The sequence below is a fragment of the Castor canadensis genome, chromosome 16, assembly GCF_047511655.1.
Source record: "Castor canadensis chromosome 16, mCasCan1.hap1v2, whole genome shotgun sequence".
In the NCBI taxonomy this organism is placed as follows: Eukaryota; Metazoa; Chordata; class Mammalia; order Rodentia; family Castoridae; genus Castor; species Castor canadensis.
In genome coordinates, this window is record NC_133401.1 from 86,240,034 (window position 1) to 86,251,262 (window position 11,229).

Consider the following 11,229-nt stretch of genomic DNA (forward strand, 5'->3'; position numbering starts at 1 on the left):
ATGGTCAGTCCTCCGTGTCGCCATGCAGAAGTGTGGAGCTAACACCCCCAAGGAGTCTAAGGATGACTACTTTTGTTCTAGCATTGAAAAGCTTACAGCCATAGGGCTCTCAGTGGCCCAGCGCTTGCCTAGAATGTGTGAGGCCCGTTTTGATCCCTAGTACCACCAAAAAAACGAAAAAAGTTAGAGAAAGCTTGCCAAACAGATGGTGGATGGTCAGTGAAGTGTAGGTGGCCTTCCTCCCTCTTTGGTTTTTGTGTCTCTCTCCCCAAGCTGCCCAGCTCAGAGATAAGGAAGAGTGAGGACCATGTACCATGCAACCTGGCCTGAGTCTGCCTCAGCGTCCTCGTGAGTTGAGCATTTACTCACACAGGGCACTGCTGAGGGGCCAGTGGAGAGCAGATGACCCTGGCCCTTCAGGGGACCCCCAGCCTCTCCACTGACTGCAGTCCCAGTATGGCAGGCATCCCTGTGCAAATGCAAACCGAGCTGCCTCATTGCACCTGCCAGGTGCCCAGCATAACACAGCTTCCTGTCCAAGAACTCATCTGTGGCCAGAAGAGCCTAGGAGAGCCTTCTGCAAATGTGGTGTGGACAGTTGACATTCCCAGGGGCCACCCCCACCACTAGGGGACACACTGGTGGACAACCCTCCTGCATCCTGTCCTTGTCCTAGACAAGTGCTGGAGATATTGTAAATGGCAGGACCCCCTTACCCACAGTTTCAGTTCCAAAGTTTCAGTCACCCCAGGTCAACCATAGTCTATAAATATTAAAAGGAAAATTGTAGCAAGAAACCAATAAATTGAGCACCTTGCTGAGAAGTTGGTGAACTCTCACTCTGTCCACATGGGACAAGACATCTCTCGTCCAGCACATCCATCAACCCTCAACTCCTTTAAAGTCTATGTGACAGTCAACCTTGATGGTCAACTCGACTGGATTGAAAGCCAGCGAGGAAACAAGTAAGCCTACCTGTGGATGGTGTCTGCAAGGGTGTTTCCAGAGACCATTAGATCAGGAGGATGACCCGGTTATGGTCCACTCCACGACTCATTCAAAATGAGGAGGCAGAACGTGGAAGGAGGCGCCTGGCTGGAGGAAGTGGCTCCTGGGAGTGTCTTGAGGGTAGAACTTGGTCCCCCACACCCGGTTACTCTTTTCTGCATCGTGGCCGCTATTAGGGGAGCAGTGTCTGCCACATGGTCCCCACCGTGATGTTCTGAGCCAGACCCCAAGCAATGCAACCAGTTGGCCATGGACTGACACCAAGGGCAAAATGAACCTTTCCTCCTTTAAACTGCTTCTCTGAGTATTTGTCACAGCACCAAAAGGTCTAACACAATCTATGAGTTTTCTATTACATTTTGAAAAACTAATTGGTTGCTTTTCATGGACAATAGAAATCTATTTACTCAGACTTGAAAACTGGGTAAATGTGGAGAATCAAGCATGTACTGTATCTTTCCTATAGACACTTGCAAGTAAGCAATCAAACAGCCGATCAGAGAACATTCTCCTTAAAAATCATTCCAGCAGCATTCAGCCATTGCCTTTGGTTGTTTTTGTTTTTGTTTTTGCTTTGGTGGTACTGGGGGTTGAACTGGCTAGGCAGGTGCTCTATCATTTTAGCCACTCTGCCGGCCTGAGTTTTTACGACACTAATGAATTAATAGGTGAACTAATGACTGTGATATCATCCGAAAAGCCTCCAGATGAAAAGCCCTCGATTCCATCTGTGGTCCTGCCAGAGGGGCTGAGCTGAGTCTCTCCAGGCCCCTGCCAGCTGCTGGTTTGCAAGAATTGCCAGGGGCAGAAATTTGTGTCACACTGACCAAGCAATCACAAGATGTCTACAGATTAAAATAAACACCAAGTTTTTAATAAGTGAGGAAAGTTAAACTACCTTGCCTCAGCATCTTCGTCCATTTTCTGTTGATACAACTAAATATGATCTGGGTCTGGTGGTGCACATCTGTAATCCCAGCTCCCGATCGGCAGAGAGCAGGCCGATTGTGGTTCGAGGCCAGCCCAGGCAAAAAATTCGCTATGCCCTGGTCTTAACAAAAAGGCCGGGTGTGATAGTGCAAATGCCAGCTGGGCAGGATGCATGGGTAGGAGGATCACAGTCGGTCCAGGCAAAAAGCACAAGAACCCCATTGAAAAATAACTGAAAGCAAAAGGTTCTGGGGAGGGGGAGGGATAGCCCTTGCTTACCAAGTGCAAGGCCCTGAGTTCAAACTCCAGTGCCAAAAACAGTGAAAAGAGGTGAATTTAGCTAACAGTTCTGGAGCCTGGGAAGTGTAAGAACCTGCTGGAGCATCCGATGGGGACCTCCGGTGCACCCTAACATGGTAGACGGCTTCACACGGCGGGGGCAGAGCAGGTGTGCTAGCTTGGGTCTCACTTTCTTTTGTTATAAAGCCACGAACGCCACCATGGGTGCTCCACCCTCACGACCTCATCCAACCCCAGTCAGCTCCCAAAGCCCCCCTCCAAATACATCGACGCATGAGTGTGAATCGAGTATCCAACCTGACAACGCTCTGGGGACTCTTAAGCCACAGCAGTGGGGTTGACATGGAGATGATAAAACCTCGTGAGGGCTGACTCAGGATGGGGGTCCCCTTGGAGGAGAGAGAGGTTTGGGCTCAGGACTGGGCACGTGGGGGGCCGAGGTGACGATGAAGGTGCTCTTGTGATCATCACCGCACAGATGTCTGTTTTGTGTGATTCCCCCCACACCCCCGATTTGTGTTTTACTTTACAATTTAAAAGTGAAAAAGACCAAGACCAAGCAAGTGGACAGAGTAGCCCTGTTGGCTTTCCACTGCTGTGACAAAATGCCTGAAAGAAACAATCTAAATAAAGGAGGGAAGGTTTGTTTTGGCTCTATTGATGTGGGCCTGAGGTGAGGCAGAGCACCATGGCGGGAGGGCAGGAAGGAGCAGAGATGCTCACTCCATGACAGCCAGGGAGCAGAGGGAGCAGGAAAGGGGCCAGGGACAAGGCACACTTTTCAGAGTAGCCTTCAGTGACCTCCTTCCTCCACCCATGCCCCGCCTCTTGGTTTCCACCATCTCTCCACGGGGATTAACCCACGGATGCAGTCAGAGCCTTCAGGATCCAAACACTTCCCCCAAGCCCATCAGCTGGGCAGGCAAGCCTTCAACACAGGAGCCTGTGGGGGACACCGGATCCAAGCCACAGGGGTAGCACTCGAATGTGGACTCCTGCTGGCTGGCTGGATGACTGACAGACTGACGGAGAGGCTAGAATGAAAGGTCAGGACCTCGTCTGTCTTTTGGCACCGCTGCCCTTCCAGCATGTGCAGAACCTGGCACATGGACGGGGCTCAGGGCTGGTTAGCTGAGTGCCCGGCAGTTGTCACCAGCAGAGGTGAGCAGTGATCTTACCCCACGCCCTCCTCTGAGCCTCCATGCTCCCTGTCCTCCACTTCTTCACGATGCTGAGGATACAAGCTGACTTCCTTCTCCACGCTGTGCACCTCACTCTCTGAGAGCGCTGCCTGGACACCTAGAGCTCAGTCGCCTTTGTGCATGACTTCCGCCTGGTTCTGTAGCCAATCCCATAGCCTCCTCATGGAGCTGTGCCAAGATCTGGCATGGTCTGACCACTCCTGTCCTCTCAACCTGGCCTCCCACTGCCCTCCTGCAGTCCCCCAGTGAGCCGTGCTCTCTCCTCTGGGGTCACCCCCTTATCACACAGACTGTGCCCCCTGCTCTTTCTGTACCATTGAGTTCCTTCCAAAAGTTTTTTTTTTTTTTTGGCAGTTCTGGGGTTTGAACTCAGAGCCTCACACTTGCTAGGCAGGTGCTGTACCACTTGAGCCACTCCACCAGCTTTTTGAGTTCCTTTCCAAGTTGACGCTTCCAGAGGCCTCTTTTGGGGTCCATCTGCAAAGGCTCGGACTGAGGTCCTTCTCCGTGTTCCCTGGTACCTGTCATACACTTATACTGTAGTGTGATAGTCTACCAAGAGGGCTGACTTCCTCTGAAGACCGTGAACTTCGAAGTCAAATTGGGTCCTTTGTCTCTGTACCCCAGTGCCTGGCAGAGCTCCCTGAAGTCTCCATTCCTGAACCCACAAGGACCCTTCTCTAGTTTCCTCTTTTGAAATGCTGTGAGACCCTCTTGGGGTGGGGCTGTCACCTGCTCCGCACAGGTAATAACCCAGATCCACACTTTTCCCTGGTGGTCTTTGTATGGATCTCCATCAACAAAACCTTGGGCACTTGGGAAAATACTTGTAGGAAAGAAGAAGGTGGGGAGAGGGAGGAAGATGAGTGCAATGGATCAGAAATGAGGCGTTAAACTTGCTTATCCTGAACGGGAGTGAAACGGCTTCCAGAAAACGCAGCTCCCGCGTTCACCCACCCACACGTACACACCCTTCTCCCCGCCATAGTGCATAGTCTGACTTTTTAAAGCTAGGCGTTCCTTTCTGCTTGAAAGACTGTGTTAGCTATTCAGGGAGTACTGGCCCTTTCCTTGGACTCCCAAAAGTATTTTATCCATTAAAATCTAACCAGGGTGTAGTAACCATAAAACCAGCCGCTCGGTTAGGAAGACGGATATCCTCTAAGATTTATGTCGGGCCGGCTCAGGGCAAATGTGCAGATGGAGTTTTTCTCACAGACTTCCTGGCTGGGCTCCACCCCACACATAATTTCTGTTTGTATAAACCTCAGATCAAAATTCAGGAAGGGTTAAGGGAAGCCTTTGTCGACCACAGGTTACGTCTGCTCACCATCCAGGGTTGACGGTTTGGAACAAATTAACCAGTCCCTGACCAGCCCACAACCGGCTCTTGGGCAGAATGAACCAAATCTCTTCAGTGCAAATGGTGGAAGCATTTAGGGTCTCAGATTCCATCCAGATTCAGGGCGAGGGTTTAGAGCACAAGCGACATTCAGAGTTGTTTCCTTGCTCCCACGGTGGTGGCGAGAGACCATGACAGCCTGCCTCACTGTGGGTCTGCAGGGTGTGGCAGAAGGAAGCCTTTGGGAGGGAGGAGGAGGTGTGAGCACATCCCAAGCCCTTCCCGAGCCTTCCTTCAGACGGGATTTCAGTTCCAACCGCTCATAAGGTTGGAAAAAGTTCGGCAAACGAGAACTATAGACACTTGTTTAGAGAAGGTTTTTCTCTTTAATTGCTGTTTTTGTTTCATGAAAGAAAAGCCTCATAAAATAAAAGCCTGTTTGGGGTTCAACAGGTCAGGGACACTCCTGAGAAGGCCACAGGGCTGGCTTGACGCTGGCCAGCCGCGAGTCCTGAGGACTTGAACGTCTGCATTTACCCTCTGTCCTAAAGGTCTCCATACGTTTGAGACAGCTCAAAAAATCCGAGCTGCAGGACCGTCACCAGACGGCTGGCAGACATTCCAGACAAGTGGTTTGCTAAGAAGCCAAATTCTGGTTCGACTCTTTGATTGGAAAAGTATCTATTTCACTAGGGTGATAGCCCTCTGGATCCTTTCTCACCAAAAAAACCCATAAACCAATACTTGAAATACCAGCAGCCAGCAGGGAATTCTTTTGGTTTGCCTTCAAGGACACAAAACATCGCAAAAGGTCTTCTCTTTGGCAGAGGGGCCTGGCGTGGAAAGCTGGCCCAGGGTGTGTGTGGAAAGAGTCAGACGTGGGAATCAACAGACCTGGGTTCGAATCCTGGCTCTGCCACCAAGAAGTCAGCTCTGCTGTTGGGGGGTAGGGGGGATTGTCAATCTTCACCTCTAAATCGTGCTTTCCTAGGCTGCAAACGGGGGCTTCAAACTCAGTCTCGGTCTCAGGGCAAAAAGGTGGTGGGAAGGGGGTGGGGGGCTCAGTAAGATATTTGCATGATCCCTTCCACCAGGCCTGGTACACAGCAGGCGCTTAGTAAGAATTAAAGAATTAGTTTCACATCACCACCCACCATGATAGACCTCTCTGACGTCACGGAGTCCCTGAATCCTGTCCCAGACCTCTGGGTAGGGCTGCCTGCTTTTATGAGCCTAATAATTACAGGTCATGGACCCCAGGATCACACAGCCCCATAAAGACAGAGTCTAAAAATACTGAATTTCCCTTGCATAGGAGCTGGCACCCTCCCAGGACAGACTAAAAAAAAAAAAGGAAAAAAATTATATAGGAAGTGTTCACGAACCACCCAAGGCAGTAAGGTAAGATAACAAACTTGGGAGCAAGATTCAAGGTCGGAATTGCAGCCAGCCAGGCAGCACAGCACCCGGGCAATCTGAGCCCACCTGAAGGTTGCAGGGACGCCTCGCCCCAGACAAAGGCGTCATGCAAGACCCCGAGTGTCTGCAAACGCACAGCCCATCCTTCCAGGAAAGCCAGGAAGATGGATTTGTGCGGGGAAACTCCTGATTTTTCAATATTGACAACTTTTATTATAATTTATACATACATATTCCCGTGACTCAGACGGGTAGGGAGCGACCCCCGAGGTGGGGGCCTGCATCACAGAGGTGGGGTTCTCACCGGGCTGCGAGGAGAGGGGGATTTATGTGTGTCTGTCTGTGGTTGCTGTGCAGATGCTTCTTGGGCTGCTTCTTCATCCACCAAATAGAAAGATGGCGTCTCTCTAGAGGGCACTGTGAGGGTAGAGTGAGGTCAAGCTGGTAGACACAGTACCGTTGAGAGCTGGCCTACTGGCTGTTATCCTCCTGTTGATCTTGATGGCTATCATTGCTTTCACAGCTCTGTCACCTTCCTCTTCGAGCCATGGCCCCTACTTTGCCACACTGTGACGTGAATACCAGCATTGCTCCCCATTTTACAGATGAGGACACTGAGGCAGCACAGAGGAGTGAAAGAACCCATCGTGGCCACCCAGAGAACCAGTGGAGAAAAGACTGGAACCCGGGTCCAACCTCTTGTGAGTGGCCGAGGACACCCTGACATCCGGGAGCCCCACGTCCCTTAAAGCTTCCCACGGGTTCAGTTCACGCAGGTCTGGGGCATGCCATCCTGCCCCAGCCCCACCCCACCCCGCAGTTCCGTCCAGGTGTCTTTGAACTTGGTCACGAGGCTTGTCCACAAAGCCTAGGAAGTGTCCTGGCCACAGATGAGAGTGCCACGACGTTCCTTGTAAAAGCACAGCCACCGTGTCAATGCCTCCTCTCTCGGCAGCTGCCAGAAACCCAACGCAGCTTAAAACAAAAGGACTGGCTCAAGCTCTGCGGAGCCTGCTTTCAGGCCAGGTCCACACACCCACTGCTTTTACGAACTTGGCCCGAGGCTGCCGGCCGCGTCTGGAGCGGGCCTCCTCACCTCTGCCTGCTCCAGGCCCGTGGGGCAGGGGAAGCCAAAGCTGGAGCTGGGCTGCACTCTGAGCCCAGAAAGTCCCAGGCACGATGTTTTGATCTTCACTTGAAGCCACTTCAACTCAGAGGGCTGGAGGCCAAGGCCAGACACCCTCAGCCATGCTCTCTTGACAGACAGACGCTGACTCTCTGCGTGCTGGGAATACCACGTGCTCACAGTGCTACAGGGTCTGTCCATCCCAGGGGTATTGGTGGATCTGCCCATCTGGACGCCCTTGGTCATATATTCTCTACCTGAATTCCCACGCACACAGTCAGAGAGGGATAGAAACATCCGAACGCACAGAAACTGGTGCTCTCGCAGCCCAGCGCCAGGGAGCAAGCATTTGCCCCCTTTCCCTGGCTCTGCTGTCCCTCCTGGGCTGGGCGTCCTGACCTCTGAGGGGAGCTTGCTGCTGCAAGGGTCGTTTTAGTTCACCGTGTCCTCGTAACACCTTCCACTTTCCTCAGCCGAAGACCCTCCCATCTTTCCCATGGCCCCAGGAAGGGGCAGCTGGGTTTCTCAGGAGACAGTCCCTCCTCTCCTCCGCTCAACTCACCTGTGCTCCTCAAAAGACCCACGTCTGCACAGAAGAGAGTAGAAGATAAGAACTCTGGCTCTGAGCTGGGCGCCAGTGGCTCACGCCTATAATCCCAGCTACTTGGGAGGCTGAGATTGGGAGGAGTGTGCTTTGAGACCAGCCCAGGCAAATCGTTCAAGAGATCCCATCTCCAAAACAACCAGAGCAAAATGCACTGGAGGTGTGGCTCAAGGAGTAGAGCGCCTGCTTTGCAAGCACAAAGTCTTGAGTTCAAAACCCTAGTCCCACTAAAAAAAAAAAGAAAAAAAAGAACGTCCCCTCTGGCATCTGCAGGGGGGAGTCTCCCTCTGCCTCAGTTTCCTGTCTGTAAAACAGGGAGTGCACACATTTCTCCCCTGATTCCACGAAAAGGTGGGTGCCCTGCACCCAACAATAGTGTGCCAGCCTCAATACAACTGTCCAGAACTTTTGCACAGGTGAGCTTCCGTGCCCACAGACATCTTTATCCTCGCCTAAGGTTCAGTGAACAGTTCCAGGTCTCACAGGCAATGAGTATGGGGTTTGCTTTATGGTCCAGCCCTTATCCGTGGCCTAGGGACACCACTTGTCCTTCATGCCCGCTGTCACCCCAGCAGTTCTGCAGCCAGCGCTGACTGAGCCCATCCCTCTCTGCTGGGCATGTGCAGAAGAACACCGGGCTTCTACCAGGACTTCCGGGAGCACTGAAGCCACACGTTTCATACTGACACATGTGGCAAGGGAGACATTTGCCCTTCAAGCTCCAGCGACCCTTGTCTGCTTGGGGTTCCTCTTACCTCGATGCTCAGCCCAGACCCCTCCCTGCTTCTCAGCATTGGGTTACCTTGAGAGGAAGGGTGTCGGACTGTCACATGTCAGAATCCTACTTCTAGTTAATTTTCCATGAGGAGTCTTGGGTCTGGCCTTAGGGATCCAATCAGCCCTGCGGGGTTTCTCCTTCACCTGCAGCCTGAGACCCAACTTAACACACTCCTCTCTTCCACTGCTGCCCCCACAGTCATGTGCGGGAGGCCACAGGTGTCAGGAAGTCGCAGTGTGCTGTCCTTGATTCACTTGTCTGTAGCCTTGCTCGACTCCATGACTCCGAGACAGGCCAGGCCCCCCGCGCATGACGAGGTGAGCCTGCCTGGTTTTCCCCTCCAGAAAACCCCACCACCACCACACTCACGCCCCTTCTTTTTCCTTTTTGGCCTCAGGGCCCAAAGTGTTCTGGACATATTTTTCATTTTTCCAAACTTCAATTGCTCTGTTATTCCCTCTCCAAAGCAGTGAGTAATAAGAGTTGTGTCTGGTCCTGAAATTCCAACTGAAATAAATTAGTCCAATGACCAAAGGAGGTGCCTAGAACAATAACAGCAGAAGAGTTGGCACGTCACAAAAGAGGCCTGGGTGTCGAGATACAGTAAGTCTAGAAGCACATCGGGGTGGCTGTGCCAGGACAGGGGAACAACGAGCCATCCAGGCAGTGGAACACCTCATAAATTAATCCTGGTTCTTTTTTCCCCTTTTGGTCTTCCATTCACAGTTCTTTCAGCCTTCAGGTTAACGGGCCATGAAGAAGGGTATTTCTGGTGTGGCCTGTGTCCCCAGCAGGCAAGCTTAGACTAAGGCCATGTGCAAATGGATGCATTTGTCCCCTCAGCTGCTCTGACATCCCGGGACCCACTTGCTGCTTTCACAGAAGGAAGACACAGCCGGAGGCAGCAAGCTGTCGTCAAACACTGTGCACCTACTATGCATCAGGCTTCATGCTGAGCTCTGCAGAGGCCGGGAGGGACAAACACGGTCCCTGGCCCAGGGGTGCAGGCGGCTTAGGCATCCCTGAGTCTCTGTGTTAGCACCGTCTCAGTACAGACAGGTGACACAGCCCAGCCTCCCGCTGCAGGAGCCCTCATCTTCTCCACTGCTGGGCAGCCTGAGAACGGCTCGGCCTCAGGGCTATGCCTGCACAGAGCTTGTCCCCAGGATAGGGTAGTGAGCTGGAGAATGCCCCCCCAAGGATACCCAGGTCCTAATTCCTGGGGCCTGTGAATGTCACCTCCTACCTCAAAATAGGACCTCGTGAGCGTGTTTAAATTAGGGATTTTGAGATAAAATTGTTCATTGGCCCCCAGCACAATCCCATGTGGATACATGAGATTCAAAGAGAGCAACAGGGGGGTTCCACACCCAGAGAAGAACAGGCTATGTGACCACAGAGCTAGAGGTTGGAGGGATGTGACCAGAAGCCAAGGAACATGGCGGCCACCAGAAACTGCAAGAGACGGGAAGGGTTCTCCCCAGAGGCTGGTGAGGAGGCGTGGGACAAGCCGATTACTGAACAGCTCACCTTGACTGATTAGGGTCTCCACGTCTATTGTTTTCAGCCATCTATCTCTGTGGGAGTTGTGACAGGTGCCAATGAGGGTTAGGAAGTCTCCCACAGCACCTGACCCACCCTCCTAGGGCACATGCTTGCCGTACACAGCTCTGGTCCGGCCGTTGTCTGACAGCAGCTCCTCCCTGGTCTTCAGCCTCCACATCGGGTCCAGAAGATCCCGTTGGACCTCCCTCCAGAACTCACCTTTGCTGACTTTAGGGAGCACTAGAGGTATCTGTGGCATCCATCACACGTAGAAACTCCAAGGGCAAGACCTGGGCCCAGCATGGCACCTGCTGTCCTGCAGACACACAGTAAATCAGTCTGCAAACCCTACCTGCATTTGGGCCACACTGTATATTTTTCTCTAAAGTTGAATTTGTGGCCAACTTTAATAAGTCAGGAGATTTCACATGAAAGACCAACTTTCTGACTTCTCTTGAAAAGCTCTGAAGCTCTGACAACACAGGTCCCCAGGTTCTCGGGGCACGCATTCAGGTGGCCTTTCTAGACTCACAGGTTATAACCTTGCCACTGTCCCCACCCCACTGTTGTTTTGTCCCTCACTGCCTTTTACTAAAGGGTTTGCAATCCTTGTTATAAATGTGCCTTGCTTCCACCGCTGAAGCACCGGGTTCTGGTTTAAGGCCTGAGTCTTGGCCCATAAACTCAGTCTCCCCAGATATCCTTTCTCCTTGGGCCTCTTCCCTTAGGAAGCTGAATTGGCACAGGAGGAGGGGAAGGGGGGAGGTAAAGGAGGAGAGGGGAGAGGAGAGGGGAAAGGAGGGGAGGGGACCATCAGGCATCCCCACTTAGCCCTCCCAGGAGCCCACAGGCATACATCATGGTTGTCCTGGTGTATCAGATAGTGAGACTTCGAGACATGATGTCACCTTCCCAAGTGACATGTCACAGTGGCCAGGATTTGAACCCAGGTGTGTCTGGGAGACAGGAGTTGAG